We start from the raw sequence: 19,731 nt of genomic DNA on the forward strand, positions 1-19,731 counted from the left end.
ATGCTCATTCAGGCTGGCCTGGGCAGGGCGACTTCGACTTGGGTAGGCTGGATGGCAGTTTCTGCTACATTTGGGCTCTTGGCCAATTAAAAAATTGGGGATCATCACACCTTAGATATCTTAGACATGTAAACAGAGACAAAATGAATTTCATTCAAATATTTTGTGGAATAACAAGATACAAATATATTATTAATATGGTCAGTCACAAAGTAAATGTCCCAGTATATTTCTTTTTCTTTTCATAAACTTGCCAGCTAGAGAGGAGGGATCAAAGGCTGAAAAGGCTTAATTAAGAACTGTAAACAGGACAGATAGTTCCTGCTACAGAATCCCAAAGTGTGACCTGTAGGCCACCATTCCTGCCTTGCCCCTCTACCCTCCAGAAGATGGAGTGTCCCCTGACCTCCAGAGGTTACCAGACCCTTCCTGATATCGAATCCTGCAGAGGGAACTGGAGTCAGTCCAAAGCAGCCAGCATCAGCCACCATTCCTGCCTTGCCCCTCCACACTCTGGTAAAGTAAGATAGAGAGATAGAGAGCAAGAGAGAGAAAGAGAGGAACCTGAAGGCAGAACAAAACAGCTGCCATTTCTATGTTACCTGTGTAACATCTGGGAGAGATGAGAGAGTAGACAATTGAACCCATATCCACCAGAAGAGGGAGAGACACCAACTATACACACTAGAAGAAGAGATAGGAAGACAACAGTATAAGAACATATCCAACAACAGAAAGCCTTATAAGACACCACCAGAATCAAGGGACTCTACAAAACCAAGACCTTAATATCACAGCACATATGAAACAGAAGAGAATGACCTTAAAAACAACTTCATGAAAATGATACAGGCCCTCAAAGAGGATATGAGAAAATCCCTTGAAGAAATGGAAGAAAAACAAACCAAAAAAATTGCAAGAAATCTCTTAAAGTAAGTCAAGAAAAAATAATCAAACAGATTCAAAACCTGAAAACTGAAATAGAGACAATAAAGAAAACACAAAAATACTGGATATAGAAAAGCTGGGCAAATGATCAGAAACTACAGATGAAAGCATAACCAAAGAATACAAGAGATGGAAGAGAGAATCTCAGGCCCTGAAGATAAACTAGAGGAAAGAGATTCATGAACCAAAGAAAATCTTACATTCAACAACCCTTAACAAAATATTCAGGAAATATGGGATACTCAAATTTTCTTTTTTATGTATATATGTGAATGCTCAAGGTTTTGTGTATGCACATGTGTGGAGGTCTGTGTACACTTATGTAGTAGCTCTGTATACATCTGTGCCCATGTGTTTAATTCAAAGGATAACCCAGCCATCCTTGTGAGTACTATTTAGCTCATTTGAGACATGGCCACTGATTTGCCAGGAGCTCACTAATTAGGCTAGACGGGCTGGCCAGCAAGCTCCAGTTTCCTGGATATCTCAGCCTCCACAAAACTGGGATCACAAGCATGTGGTACCATGCCTGGCATTTTTACTTGGGATATGGGGATGGGGCTCAGGTCATTCTGATGTTGATGAAAGTGCTTTACTAAGTGAGCTCCATAAGCTAAAATTACATACTACCAGCATTAAAATTGTTATAGTACTCCATATATATATATATATATATATATATATATATATATATATATCGAGAGAGAGATGATAGATAAGATATTACATTGCAGTCTATCATATATTAATTTGAACTGCTAAATATAAATATTAAATAAGCAGATTTTATTTAGGAATGCATATGTATATTCAGATATGTATATATGCATACAATAACAGTTAGTGAAAACAGAGACCACAAATTTGAAGAGGAGCAAACATATGTGCAAGGGAAGGTGTGGGGGGAAGAAAGGGAATGGAGAAATGAAATTAAAACACAATCTCAAAAACAAACAAAAATAAAAGGATATGTTTAAACTATGAAAGAAATACAGGCAAATATTAAATGTAGCACAGGCAAGAATTTGCTATCCTTCAAACAACAAAACAAATTAGTGCAAAATCAAAAGTTTAACTTCAGAATATCAAACTTATTTTCTATACTGTAAAGCAAAAATTGAAAAGCAAACTGAATGGTATAATGTTTCAGTTATGTAGTATTAACAACTTTTGTACAGTGTGCCTCATTCTGGATTTTGTTTTCATTGTTCAGGTAAGAATTCAATGCAAATAGGAAGATCACTAATACCCTACTAACCCCACATTTTGGGGAGCATTGGAGCAAGTGTTAATTTTTAGGACTAATTATTCAACTGTTCCATAAAAAGGGCCAGAAATACATTTCTTTACAATTCTTCTCCAGCAATATTTGTCAGAACATTTATCTAATAATATTTGGTAGGACAGGCTGAGCCAGTGAATGCTTGTTAAACATAACATAATTATTTCAGGCATGTAATTCAAGCCAGTTTTCTGCTTACACTACTTTGTTTAACTTGAAGCTTATTGGGGTAATATTTTCAACAAATGTGGGGAGGGAGAAGGGATTCAAATTAATGACCCTAGATTTTTCTCGATTTATTGAGTGCCAAATTTGTACTGAGAACTGAGGCCACACTTGCCTTCCATTTCACTATTTAATACACATACAAACAAGCTCATAGTGCAGATTCTTTTTTATTCAAATCGAGGGGAATAAACCCAAAGTTATAGCAATGAAGTGAAACACATTAGCTGAAGTATTATAGCTGAAAAGCTTTTTTGGAGTTCTTACCCTAATCCAAAATCTAATGTCCATTTATACCCCACACAATTGCTTCGTAAAATACCTGCAAGAGAGCATTAAAAGCAAAAATAAATAAATAAATAAATAAATCCAAAAATCTTTCCTTTGTATACATGCAATGACACTTAATGTTTTTTAATATTAGGTAATATAGTCACTTTCTATATTATACTTAAAATTCTATTTTTTTCTGTGACGATGATGACCTAGTTGATCTAGTGTAGCCATGCTTTTGGTGCTGAATGAGTTTGTCACATATACAGCAAGGAGGACTAAAAGAATAAAACAGCCATAAGAAGAAAGATGGGAGTTTCAGATTAGGCAGTTATTATCATGCACAAGAACCTTGTTGGGGAAATTTCAGAAACCAAAACAGTCAGATGTAAAGTTTGATTGACCTGATTGACCAAGAGGTTCCCTGTCAAAGCAACATGTCCCCTAGATTGAAGTTTCCAGTGAAAGCAAATAATAGCAGAAAGGTAACATTGTCAAATCAGGTTCTTATAAAACATCTGATAGAAACTACCTGGGTAGCCCTATGGGGCAGTCAGCTAGAATTCCTGACAGAAAGGACTAGACAGAGAAAAGTGTCACAGTGTTTAAACTGCCCCAAAACAGGGAAAACCTCAATAGATAGCAAGAAGGACTTCAAATCACTTACTCTCAGGGTACAGCAGAAACCTACTTGGGAAGCTGTCAGTCACCTGGAATTCCAGATTGAGCTTTCACTCCCTAGAGAAGACTGTCCTGTTATGATAAGTATTTACTCTAACCTCCTGAGCCCCCCTGCCATGTGGGTGCTTTCTGCCAGGAGCCTGAGTTCTTCCTCAGCTTGACTAGTCGTGGGAAGTCAGCTCCTGGCAGCGCAAACACAGAATTCTAACCATAGAACTCTCAAGGGTTGCAGGCCATCTTGGGAGCACCAAGTCCATCCCCCAAGAGCAGGGAACGGCGTGAGCATATGGAAGCTCCTTGACCCTTAGTTCCACCTATCTCGCTTTCCCATTGGCCAACAGTACTTTATTTATCAAACAATAAATATATACACAGAAGGGCCTCCCCCATCATCTCTTTTCTGTCTAATTTATCTTATATAATAACTGACAAGAAACTATAACCATAACTATCTATCTTCAACTCCATCAAAGACCACAGAAGGATAATATATCAACTTTAAAGTTGACAGAGACATCTAGCTACCTGGACAGTCACTCTAAGTTCCTCTGTAATGTTGGGGCATCCATCTTCAGCCCATAGGTCACAGTGTATCTGGCAGTCTTCTCCATTTCATCTGGAACCCTTTAGGAATGTTCATCTTGTTTTGTAAGTTCAGCAGTCACTTTCTTTTTGGTCCTGCATGTCCACTTTATCAACAACAAACAGTCCAGGCAACAGCAGTTTCTTGCCCAAATGGCTAATCTTGCCATGTTGAAAGCAAACTCCATAATGAGTTTCTTTGATGCCCATCCTCCTTTCTGATGTAACTGGTGTGCCAGGAGCAATCATGTCTCACTGTCAAAAATCCCTAAACCATTTAAATGCCATGTATTCTGTAGGTCTTTGAAAGGTTTGAAGAATATCTATCCATCTCAAATACTTCTCTGTATATCTAGAAAACCTAACTAACCTAACTGTAGGTTGTGACTATTATAGGTGACTATATAATCTGTATTTAATTATTCATATCACAAAATTGACCTTAAATTTGTATCAATAAATGAAAACCCACACCAATGTATTCATCTCCATGTCCTGGTCCCTGTTTTTTCCTTTAAAAAATAGATAGACCGTGATCATTACCATTTATAACCAACCCCATTTAAATGAAAACAAATATTTATAAACAGTATTTGGGAATTTGGTTGTCGTTCATTCCAAACCGCTTCCTGCTTGTTGGGGGTTGATATCCAAACCATGGGGATCATGATGAAACACAGAAACCTGGCCATAGACATCTATGGCTACATCATCTCAACTGTTTTGGATGTAGATCAGTTGGGCCACTGCTTCATGGGTTCTTGCTTGATCAAACCATATTAGTCTGGAAGGAATCCACAGCTGTAGCGGAAGCTGGAATGCAACCTGGAATGCCATTACCTTCCTTAATACCTAAAGGATGGCCTATCATAGTCATTGATCTAAAAGACTGTTTTTTCACAATACCGTTACAGGAAAATGATAGAGAAAAATTTGCATTTACTGTACCAACTCTTAATAATTCACAGCCAGTTAGGAGATATCAATGGAGGGTTTTGCCACAAGGAATGCTAAATAGCCCTACTTTGTGTCAACACTTTGTACAGCAACCTTTGGGAATAATTCGGAAGAAATTTTCACAATCTCTTGTTTATCATTACATGGATGATATTCTTTTATCAGATTCTAATAAGGAAACTTTGGAACGTATGTTTGAAATGGTGAAGGAAGTTCTGCCTCGTTGGGGATTACAGATTGCACCAGAAAAGATACAAAGAGGAAATTCTATTAACTATTTAGGTTACAAGATAGACTTACAGAGAATCAGACCTCAAAAGGTACAAATTAGGAGAGATCGGTATCAAACTCTTAATTCTCTTCAGAAATTATTAGGGGAAATTTCTCAATTACAGACAATTATTGGTGTAGAAGGACATGACTTAAAGCATTTAAAAATGGCCCTTAAAGGTGATAAGGACCTAAACAGTCCTAGAATATTATCTGATGAGGCAGAAAAAGAGTTACAATGGGTAGAAAACAGAATATTGAATGCACATGTAGATCGGATAAACCTTAATTTAGACTGTATTCTGGTTATCTTGCCATCCAGAGAATACCCTTCTGGAATTCTGATGCAGAGGGAAGACACTATATTGGAATGGATATTTCTGCCACATAAACAGAATAAAAAGTTAAAGACATATATAGAAAAGATTTCTGATTTGATTTTAAAGGGTAAATTAAGACTTCGCCAGCTGACTGGAAAAGATCCAGCAGAAATTATAGTACCTTTAACTAATGAAGAAATTTCTTCCTTATGGAAAGATAATGAATATTGGCAAATAGCTCTTACTGACTTTTTGGGAACAATTAGCAACAACTATCCCAAGACGGACAGAATTAAATTCATAAAAAAGACAGTCTGGATTCTTCCACGTATTGTAAGACAAACTCCCATTTCTGGAGTTCTTACCTTCTACACTGATGCCAACAAATCAGGTAAGGCAGGTTATAAAGCAGGTGAGGTAAGTAAAGTAGTTCAAAGTCCATACACATCTGTACAGAAGGCAGAATTATATGCAATTCTCATGGTACTTAAGGATTTTACAGAACCTCTTAATATAGTTACTGATTCTCAGTATGCAGAGAGAGTCGTGTTACATATTGAGACTGCAGAATTTGTTCCTGATAATACAGAATTAACTTCTCTGTTTTTACAATTACAGGAAACTATCAGAAACAGAAGTAATCCTATGTATATTACAGAGGTTCGGGTACTGATTTCAATCAAGTTGAGGCTTTCAAGCGAGATCTTCAATCAAGTGAATCCCATCTAACATGGACTGGATACTAACATTTTCTTTCTACAGGACCCCACATGACTATCATCGTCCCATTTCAGCAGGAAGTAACTTGGAAAATGCTACGCCCCCTTTCCCCATTGTTGTCACTTAGGATAGTGTATATACCTTGTTAGGAATAGCTTCCTATTGTTTATGGTTCGGTTTGGAAGGAGGTGTTCAGGCTTGGACACCTCTTTCAGATGACTTTAGGGTTTAGTTAAAATAGATAGTTATCTTCTTATATTTTACCTTTATACTGTTAAGTTTTAATCCTCTTTTAGACTAAAAGGGGAATTGTAGGGGAAGCTGTAGCCACGCCTTCTTAGGGGCTGGCTACAGGAGTACCTGAGGGCTTGTGAGGGCGTGGTCAGAGTGAGTAGGGGGACTGCGTTTCGGTTTCGGTTTCTCTTTGCTTCTTGCTGTACAGACTACCACCGGCTGGCTGGTTCGCTCTGTAAGTAAGGCTTTTTCCCTATTAAATACCCTTATATTTCTACCTGACTCAGTATTGGTAATTTCCTACTATACACAGCTTTTCATTTTCTGTCAAAACACAAGTAAGAAATCTTTCCCAAGTAGCTTGTCCTTAGACATAAATTTTGAAGTCAAAGCATTTTTTTTTTTTTTTTGGTTTTTTGAGACAGGGTTTCTCTGTGACTTTGGAGGCTGTCCTGGAACTAGCTCTTGTAGACCAGGCTGGTCTCAAACTCACAGAAATCCGCCTGCCTCTGCCTCCTGTGTGCTGGGATTAAAGGTGTATGCCACCAACGCCCTGCTGCAAAAGCATTTTTAAAATGTATAAATTGGATTAATTTAGCAGCACTTATAATCAAATGTATTTTAGCAGCTGTAACTCTTTTCTCAGCAATCAAACAATTTAAAGACTACAGTACGCACAATCTGTGTATATTCCATCTTTACGTGGTTATTTCTTTTACTTTTAATTTTTCCTTTTATGAGACAGAGTTTCTCTGTGTATCATTAGCTTCCCTTGAATTGACTCTGGAAACCAGGCTGGCCTTGAAGTCATAGAGATCCACCTACCTCTGCCTCCCGGGTGCTGGAATTAAACACATGTGCCACCACTGCCCAGCTACTCTATTTTTTGCTTCTGCTTCTGGAGTGCTGGCATTAAAGGCATGCGCTACTTTATTTCCTCCTGTTACTTTTTCTCTCACAAGCCTACATACATTTTTAAATGCATTGTAAACTTTTAGAGGTTGTTCTTCATCTGAATCTATTTTTATTGTAAATCTTTACCTTTTTCTGGCTACACAATCTTTTAACTGTTAAACACTGCCAACCTTAAAGTGGTGGCTTGCTTAGCCTCTGTCTTTTCCAGATGGCAAAGCTATGTTTACCATCAGCTCTGAGAGCTGTGCTCACTGCCTTGGTCTATGCTGCCACCAAGGAGCATGTTGCTGGCTTGGAGGCTTGGAGATGTGGTCAGTACCACTGCCAGCTGCATGGGGCCTGAACCCATAACCCTGAGATTAAGAGTCTCATACTCTACCAACTGAGCTAGCCCGGGGCCTCTTAAAAAGAGCCATGTGGTTTTTTCTGTTTATGCAGAATCAGGAAAGCTCCCTTAATGGAAATGCTTGAGTCTCTGCTTGTCTCTAGCAAAACAGAGCCCACCTGAGAAAATGCTACTACCAAGAAGTCATGCTTGTCTCTGTTCTTTTGCTTCCAAAATCCTTTTTTAAGCTTTTGTGAAGTTTACGTGTAAATTTGTAACATTACCGCCTGGTGCCCGGGTTCTGCCTATGCTTGACTAATGGCAGGAAGGTGGCTCGAGGTGGTGAGAGCACAGAATCCTAATGCTAGAACTCTTGGGGGCTGCAAGCTGTCTTGGGAGTATGAAGTCCAACCTCCAAGAGAGAAGGAAGGCGCGATTGTATGGAAGCTGCTCGGATGCCATGCAGCACTGTCCTGGCTACACTTCCAGCTACTCTTTCTGTCATCAGCAACCTTTGTAGAATGGCTTAGGGAAGAGCAAGGTCTATTTGAACCAGTTAACTTATAGCCATCCTCAAGGGCAAAAGGATTCTGCTCTTGGGATGCTTTATTTCTTTGAGAACTCTTAACACAATGTTGGGAGTTTGACTCTGAAATGTAGGGTGGGGACAACACTATTTGAAGAGTCTTCTTTTCAGTGAGCCAAAGAAAATATGACTAATTACCTATGCAATTTATTTACACACTTCCATAAAAATCTACTTTTTGGAAGCATGTGGTTTGGTAGAAGAGTGGGGAGGGGATAAGAGGACCAGGTAGGAGAATATAGGGATCCAGAAGGTCCAGTTAGGGGAAGGGCAGGGAGGGAGCACAAGGAAAGAGATAACTTAATAGAGGAACCATTATGATACTAATGAGAAACTCTGACACTAGGGAAATTCCAACCACAAAGATGACTGCAACAAAGAATCTAAACAATAGTGGAAAGGCTACTATAAATGTTCTTTCCCTATAATCAGAGTGATGAATACATTGTCATCATAGGATCTTCATCCAGTAACTGATGGAAGCAGATGCAGAGACCCTTTGCTAAGCACTGGGCTGAACTTTAAGAATCCATTTGTAGAGAGCCAGGAGCAATAATATGAGCAAAGGGCTCAAATCCATGATGGGAAACCCACAGAGAGAGCTGACTTAAGCAAGTGGGAGTTCACAGACTCCAGACAGACAGCTGGGGAACCTGCATAAGATTGAACTAGGCACACTGAATAGGGTGACAGTTAGGGGTCATGGGCAGTGGAACCAGTATTTATCCCTAGTGCATGAACTTGCTTTTTGGAGCCCATTCCCTATGGAGGGATATTCTCTCAGCCTAGATACAGAGGGGGAAGGACTTGGTCCTGCCCTAAATGAAGCTACAAACTTTTGATGATTCACCATGGGAGACCTAACCCTCTATAAGGAGTGGATGGGTGTTGGGATAGAGAGATGTGGATGAAAATGAGAGGACAGGAGGGAGATGGAACTGGGATGGGTATGTAAAATAAGATTTTTTAAAAAATAAAAATAAAATAAAATCTGTTTCTCACTTATATGTTTTGATAAATTTAGTGATACAGGGGGTATAATTCTCAACATGTATTTGCAACTGAAAATAATATTGGGCTCTTAAACAAATCCAGACCCATAGCAGAGATGCAGATTTAAATGTGCCAGGTTGATAGCCAGGCATTTTGTTGTCAAAGATCTTCGGTTGAGTACTGTTCAAGAATGAGAATCTTCCCTATAGATGGTTATTTACTTCTATGGTAGAATTGAGTTGTATTATATATTTTAATTTGTTCTTAATTAGACTATAACCTTTAAGTTAAAAAATCTATTTTATTGTTCAAATGACAAAGTCATTATGGATAGTCCATAATGTTATGGCATTCTGGTTGAACTGTATGGTTCAGATTAAGAATTATAATAAACAGATGAGCTGTTAATGAGCACTTTGTTTAGTAAACAAAATTACGTACAGGGTTGATTGAAAAGGTAATAAAGCATTTTGCTCATGGATTCCTTGCAAACACTTATTGTAGAATTATAATTTACATCCCAGAAAATAGGTTCAAAGCCAGAAATTTTTCTTTGTTATAAAGTTTGCATATTATTAAGCATCAAAAGCAAAATTCATGAAGTTTCTGCCAAAGTGTAATCATAGAGTTTAGGAATGAATAATTCTGATATTTGTCACAGCAGGTTTCCAGGTTCCCACTGTGTTGTCCTCTGTTCTACTTCTAGGTGCTGGAGAAAGTGATCTGAGCACAAGCATGCATTCTCTTTTTCTGTTTCTTGATTAAGGATGCAACATGACCACCGTTTTATACCACTGCTATCTCATCTCAATTGAGATATGAAGTACTCTTGAGCTGTAAGCAAGAATAAGCCCCATCTCCCTTAAATTGCTTTTGTAACAGTATTTTATCATATCAACAGAAAAAGACATTATGAGAATAAGTCAATACAGATGTTAAGATCAACTGGGAATCAGACAAATAAACAAACAACAGCATTTAGAATATGAATACACTAAACATTGCTTTATATTGTATTTGGGATAGCTTTGCTATTTCCACGACACAAGTCTGTGCCTCTTATAAAATGGTCACTTACAACAGCACCCTGGAAATAATGAGTCAGTGTTCCAATTCTATACATGGGCATTTCTTGCAGGACACCATTACATCTGGTCCACTATCTTAAAATTTGCTTATATGAAATCTCTGAAGAATGTCCTTAACATACATACATACCCTTAACATATATACTATGTTATACAATAGAATGTTTATTTTTATATATGCACAATATATAAAATCATTTTGAGACACTTTAGCATAATATTAACAAGAAAACATTAGCTTAGTAGAATTTCTGAGAAAACATGCAAGGTGAAATGTGCTTAAATAAATATATACAAGAATTTTCCAAATTTATATTCTTGTAATCATTTTTTTACCTTTAACCCAGGATCATTATCTGGACCGAATAGAACAAAGTTTCTTCATCAATATTCAGGATATATGCCTAATCTTCCATAAGTTCACTGAGAAGGACATAGCCGTTGTTTCCATGATGCTAAATTTGTGTTTCCTGAGGACTCCACTAATTTCAGTGTGGCCAATTATGTCAAAAGGCAACAGTGTTTAATGCAAAAAATTACAGGTATCTGTAGAACTGTCTATCAAATCTTTGTGTCCATTTTCCTTGGCCTGAGATGCCTAATAAAACATTGCAAGGATATCATTATACCAAATGTGTTACTAGATCTTCAGAGATATGATTAGCGTCAACTTTTGTTTTCATATGAGACAATTAGCATATAAGCTACTTAATAAGGAGGCACCATGCAGACAGTAAGAGACTATAGGGAGAAAAACATGATCTTTCAGGCAAAACCCAGACCCAAGGAGGAAAAACAACAAACCATTTCAAATAATTTGATTCTAAATGTTCTAAGCTAATCATATTAGTAACCTCAGCTAATATTACACTGAGAAGAACTACCTACCCAACATTCAACATCATAAGCAACAAAGACTATGTTGTTTTATGCCACTATATATCAGGGTTATTTATTATTTGGTACTTAAAAATAGACAAATATATGGCTATCTCTTAAAACAAGAAGGAATTAACAAAGTCCCTACAGTCACACATCCGGCTGTCTTTGGGAATAGAATGCACTAAATCATATAAAAGTACAAGTTCAAGGGTTTACAGATCATAGGAATATGAAAGATGATACTACTTGAAGCTAAAATAAATTTTTAATATACTATTGTTTTCTTATATTAGTCTTAAAAACTTCTCTTGAATATACATCCACCAGTCAGAAGAATTTGACCTTCCCGGAGTTGCATCTTAATTCTTGATTTGTCTCTTCCCAGCAAACCCATATCCCTCCTATTAAACAGTTATATTATTTGGTATGAGTTATTTTCCAATTTTAAAAAGAGAACTAAACAGCACATTGAAGTTTTAGGCATGTAAAAGCCTTGTCATCATTATTCCTTCTCTTGATTTTGTCTTAAGTCTAATAATGGCTAACATTGATGTTCGAACTGACAATATCTAAAATAATCTTCAGAGGATGTTTGTGAGGAATTTTCTAGATTTAGTTAACTGAGATGGGCAGACCCATCTAAAATATGGATACCACCATTTCATTTGCTATAATTCTGGGCTACAATAAAAGGATAAATGACCTGAGTACCAGCACTCATCACTTCCTGCTTCCTGATAGTGGATAGACCATAATGACTGACTTTGTGCTCCTGACACCACACCATTTTGACATGATGCATTGGTTCTTCAAACTGTGGGCTAAAATAAGTTCTTATTTTCTTAACTTGATGTGTTTAAGTATTTTTCTTACATCACAAAGAATAGTAACTAATGTATACCTGAATTGCTAAATGGCTTAAGGGAATGCTAGCTATCCAGACAATTTTAATAATGTGTAAAGTGTGATGTGCCTTATAATATGAAATAACAGATACAATTTTAAGAAACTCTATTTAAGAACATCTTTTTAATTCTACTTTTTGTGGCAATATCTTGCTTGTACAAATAAAGTCTGTCTAACAAACCTGGAAGATAAGATGCCAGAGCATTCTCTGGTAAGCCAATAAAAAACCTGAGCTCTCAGCCAAACAGTTTATAATTAATATAAGCCTCTGTGTGTTTGTTTGGGAATAAACATCTGTGGAACCAGGTGGGACAGAAACTGCTGTCCACAAGATTTTTTCCACAGGGCCCATTTGGCTAAGCACATAGATAGGATTTGTAGAGGAAAAGATTATCCCAAGTTTTTGGGGAGACTTATACGTTTGTTCCATCCTGACCCAACAAACAAAATCAACAAATCCTCAGTCTAAATTTGGATTGCATGAGGTCTTCAGTTGTTCATGTTATACATGTATCACAGTTAATAGTTATGCACGTATCACAGAAGATAAAGAGAAAAAGATGTGAGGAACCATGAACTTTGAAAGTTAGAAGGGACTATGACAGACACTTCTGTCATGACAAATCTTTGGCAGAAATTACATGACATGAACATTGTCCCTCCACTCTGGAAAAATTTAAAGGTACCTACAGATAAACCTCATTCTCTCTGTCCCTCTGCTGAATCCCTAAACTAGGACCCAGATGCCTATGTATATAATACCAATTAGAGATGCATTCATCACATTAAAAACCTCATCAAATGAATGCCTACAGGAAATAACACTCCAATAAATCTTGCAGAATGCCTGCTAGTCACCATATTCAAAATTATGAGCATATGGAAATGAACATAATGTTTGCAATTAAAAGATATATTTGACTTTAGGTACAGTAAAAGCATGCCTGTGCTTTACAAAGGAATCCAAGACTAGAAAAGGTTTTATGATAGTTGGAACATTCATTGTTTATGGGATTATTACTTATATCTTTTAAAATGATAATATCTCAGTCTTGTTTCCTCCAACAATGTAGCCTCCAAGAAAAATGGAAGAGTGATATCCTTCCATGTACTCCAAAGTAATAGGTATTGTCTGTAATCATGAAAATGACTCTCAAAGTAGCTTTTAGAAATCAAACTCAGAGTATTAATATCTCCGATTCATGACTGTTTTAATTAAGTTATTTTATAAATTCCCCAACAAACCGTAATTTCCTTTGTAAATATTATTTATTAGAGTATATTTCTACAACATATTTTTAGAAATTGAATTTTATTCTCAATAATTCCAAATGGAGATTTCTTTTCATTAAAAATGTGAAGCAGAAACTTAACCACCCCAGGTCTCATATTGTGCACTTATGTTTCCTCTAAAGAAGAGATTAGCAAAAACAACAATAAATTTATTGTGTCAAATATTAAAATGGCCAAGGTTCACATAGTCTGTTAGAGCTACTGAACCAAGATTTATTGAATTAGAAAGAGAGAGTTAGAGTAAATAGATGATAGAGGTTGATAGATGATAGGTAATATATGGATGATAGTTAATAGGTGATGATGATGATGATAGATAGATAGATAGATAGATAGATAGATAGATAGATGATAAACAGAAGAACTGAGTCCCAAAGGGAGCAAGAATTTAACAAAGGACATATTTTGCTAACTCCTGTCATTTAATATTGTATTCAGGAATTTCCCCAAAACTTTATCTGGAGAGAAGACTTCATTGTATACTGTAATCTTTTAAAAGTTGAATTCATGTCTGATATTTACAATATAAATTTCATCTACTTGAATAAAAATATTTTCAGATTTGGCTTAAAAATAATAGAAGACTAACTTCCACCACATATTTTTTCAAATAATCCAATTTTGCCTCACATTTTATTGTTCATTTTTTCTGAGATTTGGTTTCCCAATTACACAGATGTAAATAGTATATTTTTAGTTCCATTGCTGCCAATTCCCTCTGAACACATTTCACCTGTGAGACTTCATTTATTACAGTAAGTAGTAAGAAAACAAATACTGCAAAGTGTAGAATTGCCACTGCCACACCACATAGGCATTCATCCCTCTTATTATAGATCTGGTTTTTATCTTGGTTCATTCATAAAGCACTGTCTGACAAAACCTGAGCTGTCAATCAATTACATTTTTAGAGAATAATTTAAAATAAATATTTTTATTTTAGGAATAGGAATAGAGAAGAATGACCTCCTGCTATGGACTTGGGAAATGGTTTGATGAATGAGTGCTTACTGCATAGACAACAAAAACTATTTGAATCCCTGGAACCCACATTAAAAGCCATGTGTTCCTCCAACCACAGCACTAGAGGAGAGGTCTGGCAAAAAGGACCTTCATATAAGTACTTCTGTACAAACTTGTAGACATTCACATATGTCAAATGTACAGAATAACTTGTTTTGACATTGAACTTTGGTGGAAGGTATTTAAATTAAACCCAAGAGTACAAAGGTCAGGGTCTCAGAAGTTTTGAAATTTAGAAGAATTTCAGCAAGGATACCTTTGTACAAGTTCAATACTTTCATAAGTATTGAACTATGGCTCTGTCTTGTTCTTTAATGTCATAAGCTTTGTGTTCCCCATGAGAATGATGGGGAAATAGCATGAATGCCTACAGGAGGATTTTTTCCTTCAGCACTATCTGGCTAAGGAGATTAAATCAAGCATAAAGTGATTGTTTGCCTCCAGCACTGGGATTATTGCTGCCTGACTTTATGATTGCAATGAACTATAAAGTAAGTGTTAACAAACATCTGCAAAGATATTCATTGTTTAACATTTTCTGTAGGTGACTCTTTCCTGCCTTCTGTCTTGGCGCTGATGCTTTCACACAGTACTGTCAAAAATAGATGCCCAGACTACTGCTGCTGCCTATAATCCTTGGTTACCAAAAGTAGGTTTTGTATCTCTGTCACTTATCCTGTTGTAGTCCAGAGAATGAGAGCCCAAGGTTAAGTGAGGTCTTAACAACAAGATGAAAATGGCAAGGTGCAGAGCAGGGGCTAAATATACAGTCTCTTGCATCCTTCAAATTGGCTGTGCAGGGTCAGAGGTTGATGCAGGAAGTCTTCCTGAGAGTCTCAGCATAACCTGAGAGTCACATGTGAGTACTTTCTGACAGCTTCTGTGGGTTTCATACCAATGTGATTTCTCATTACACACTTGTGCTCTCAACCTTGCTGCCTCCTTCCTTCATACCTATGCCATTTGCTACTAAATATGTCCTTCAACCTCTGATTAAAACCCACTTAATATTAATGACAATTTTCTATACATCATGAGTATCCATGAAATGTTTACAATCTTTTACTTATTTTCAAGTATCCTAATAACATATGATATATTTCACACCCTTTGGGTGTGGTTTATTTTTAATTACTTATTTTTCAATCATTTCCATGATGTGATTTTTTTCTATATCTTTGAAAAACATTGAGGAACTTTTGTTGAAGGAGATATGTGCACGTCATCACTCACATTTAAATGGCTCCAGGTCTCTGCTGGAATGTGCAAAGAGTGATGATAATTCTGTCTAGCACCTGGGGCTGCAGCTCTGTCTTTATGATGGTGAGAAAAAATAAAACCTGACTTTATGAACACATCAAACATTCTCAAAATTTAATATCACAGCCTTTATTTGCAACAACTCTCTCTTGTATCATGCTTTCATCCCCAAATATTTGGAGTTCCTAATATGCACCATATACTGTTGTAGCTGCAAATACTTAAGACGCAAAACTATATATGATTGTTATTAATGTGCTTCTCTTGACATCAATATTAGATGATAACCAAATGATCAATTTTATTTGATTTTTTCATATTAAGATTTTCATGGTAAAAATATCCAAGAAAAAGAGAATTTTAAAATGTTGAGCATTAATTTAACTTCAAGTCAGATATTAGCAACATAGCAGGACTTCCCAGGACCCATCATTTTACAGATACATGAATATACACAACTACACATATGTGAAAATTGCTTTTACAATGGCTAAAGAAACATGGTGAGAGATTATATTACCCAAATGAAAGAAAAAATGAGACACAAATGCTACTTTCCCCACATTTCTCCCAGTGCCAGGGAGTACAATGGTAAAAAACTACATACTTTGAGAAAAGGTGAGGGAAACAACAACAAGATTTATATTGAACAACCAAACCTGGCCTACTTTAGTAAAATCCTGTTTTTGATAAACCGTCATGTCCTTGACTTCAGTGGATTACTTACATACAACCACATCATACCAGGCAGACCTTGACTCACTGACCCATGATAAAAGTTTTCATGTTCAGTCTCCAGACACACTTTATGACTCAACACAAGAACCAATGAGCCCACATCACAAGACAGAACAAAGTGTTCCTACATACTTCGAGGTTTTATGCCTTTCTGAACCCCAGATCATCAATTATACCCTCAGGCACAAGAACTGTGTTACAGACTCATCCACTTTGCCATGTATTTCACCACAGCAACAACTAACTCACAAGAGTGGGTATTAATGAGATGAGGAGATATTCTCAATATAAGCTTTATAGACCAGAAGAGAGTGCATAGGAAAATTGAAAGTGCTAAGGAGTGAACTCAAACTGCAGACAAAGAATAGCCTATGTAGTAATGTTATCCTTAGACACAAAACAAATTAAAATGTCCCAGGTAAATTGTGAAGATGATCATTGCACATCATTACTAGATCTGTTTTAAAAATATCGAGTTTATTTTAACCAACCAGAACAAGCAAAAATCAGTGATTAATAATATGAAAATTTGTTGGGTGTTGGTGGTGCACGCCTTTAATCCCAGCACTTGGGAGGCAGAAGCAGGTGGATCTCTGTGAGTTCGAGGCCAGCCTGGTCTCCAGAGGGAGTACCAGAATAGGCTCCAAATCTACACAGAGAAACCCTGTCCAGAAAAACCAAAAATAACAATAAGAAAATTTGGTGGAAGTATAAAACTCACTGGTAAGCTGAGTGAGTAAAATGAATACAAATACAAAATTCCTAAGCATCACAATAATGTATAAATTATCTACATATAGCTTTGGTATAATGTTTAAAAGGGAAATATAATTAAAGCAATTATTTTATAGAATGTACAATGCAAGGCCATGTGAATTATTATATCATAAAAATGTCAGAAATGTGGACTAGAATTTTTAATTCATGCTGTCAATGTGATGTCATCAACTTAAGATGAACTATTGCAATTATATTTTGTAGCATTCACAGTTAACCATGAATCAGTCTCCTATTGTAGATACACAAAATACTTTACTGAGTTCAGAAGCAAAGTAAATGACTAAAGGTGAATCACAACACACACATACACAGAAGAAACAGACACACAGAGAGAAAAATTGTAAAATATCCAGAAACTTTTCAACACAATGGTAACCCTAGATTCCTATAGAAATGTACATTAAGCAACTGTAATTTTGCATTCTATATAGGGATTATTCCTTCATTTCTGATAACAACTCTGCTTCCATTCAGTAAAGCAGAAGAGGAAAGGAATTATAACCTCATCTAAGCCCTTCACTTTGAATCTTTTTCTGAAATCATGGTATAACTTACAGTTTTCATGATGGTTCTAGGGAATGAAGTACTTGTCCCATAGCTTTGGGAATTGACTTCAGATCCTCAGAACACATGTAGAATCCAGAAGTGCAAAGCACATCATTAAACACACAGTTGGCACCCTAGGAGAGAGGAGATTTCCAGGGTCCCACTAGCCAGACAGCCTAGCTGAAACAAATAGCTTCAGTTTTAGTGAAGGAATTGTTCTCAGTAATAGTGAACAGTGACAGTAGAAGACACATATTGCTGGACTCTAGTCTCCACATATACATGAAAGCGTGCACACACACACACACACACACACACACACACACACACACACACACACACACACACACACACTGCATATGCAATAAGAACATGTTATGGAACTTCACTATAGTATCATGGTGTTTATTCTGGTCATATCCAATTTAAATTTATTTTTTATTATTACCTATACCTAATATACAGGTTTATTTTCAAGTCATAATTAGACTACTGTTTTGTTGTAAAGAAACAGATTTTTGAACATAAAAGTGAGCTATAAGCAACTACATGGCTAGGGGAAAAACATCTCAATCCTTCACAGAAAGATCTATACCCACATATCAATGAAAGTAAAATCAATGGCAACAAAGTACATACATCCTGCTTTAGAGTTGACAGAGTGAGCATGGTGAGCAGCATGCCCTTCATGATGAGTGGGTTTTGTAGTTTATTCATGACCACAAAATATATAGTCTCTAATGAATCATGAAGAAGTACTCCTTTCTTAACAAACAATTCTAGGATATACCTAGGCTAAAGAGGGTCACCAGTGGTGCAGATCTCTCCTCATGAGAGATCTTAACATCAGATCCAAACACAAGATTTTGTCAGTGATCACTTTGTCTTTTCAGTGGCACACACTGGCAGCAAAGTACATTCACTAGCTATTATTGACTTATCATATTGAATACCTACTTTCAAGGAAAGAATACACTTTTGATTTTACTTAAACTGTAGTAAAACATTCAGACTCCTTTTATTAATTCTAAAACTATCAATTTAATATTTCACAATGGAACTTCATATTATTTTATGTATGAATTCCAGTATGATCTTTTGCCTCTATAAACACTGGGATTTCAACTCTAATACAACCTTTAAAACACCATCTCTACTCAGGCCAATGTGTGATACATGTATATGTGCATAAAAATTCATATACATATATGCACAGATAGTTATAAAATTTGCCACAGATGCAAGTTACTGTTGTTCCTTAAAAATATAGCAATACAAATTGGAATTAATTTGTATGTCCTTTAATTGAAGGATCCAGATGAGTATGAGTTCAGACTTGAATGAGTGCATTATCACTGTTTATGTATTTGAAAAAGTTCTTGTTAGACTTCTTTTTCTTAGTTTCTCTCTGTGCTCTTTTCATTTCAAGAAAAATTTTCTACATATTTGCTACCTCTCCTCTTCAGTAACTGAACACTAATATAATGTGAGCAGTAATCAGAATAGCAAATGTCACCATTATAACATACAGCAAAAATAGATAGTCTATCCAAGGATACTCAATGACTGTTGGCTGGTCTTAATTTTCAGGAGCCTGGTTGGACCTGTTATATAATTTACTTCTAAGAATAAAACTGGAGTTGGCTACACCATACTCATAAGGGGAAAAGCAACAAAATAAAGCCTCTGGAAACAAATAATTCTTGATAGAAAAAAATGTGGCCAGATGATAAGTAGATAGACAAAATGAGTATCCTATTTAATGTTAAATGCATATTCCAAATACTTCTCTAATGATAAAGATCAAACTTCTTTTGTGTTTTGTTGCTATTGTTATGATCTGTAAGAATAAAGTACATAGAGATTATATCCAACTTCATCATGAAATCACACTTCAATCTGAA

The sequence above is a fragment of the Cricetulus griseus genome, chromosome 3 (genome assembly GCF_003668045.3).
Source record: "Cricetulus griseus strain 17A/GY chromosome 3, alternate assembly CriGri-PICRH-1.0, whole genome shotgun sequence".
Classification (NCBI taxonomy): domain Eukaryota; kingdom Metazoa; phylum Chordata; class Mammalia; order Rodentia; family Cricetidae; genus Cricetulus; species Cricetulus griseus.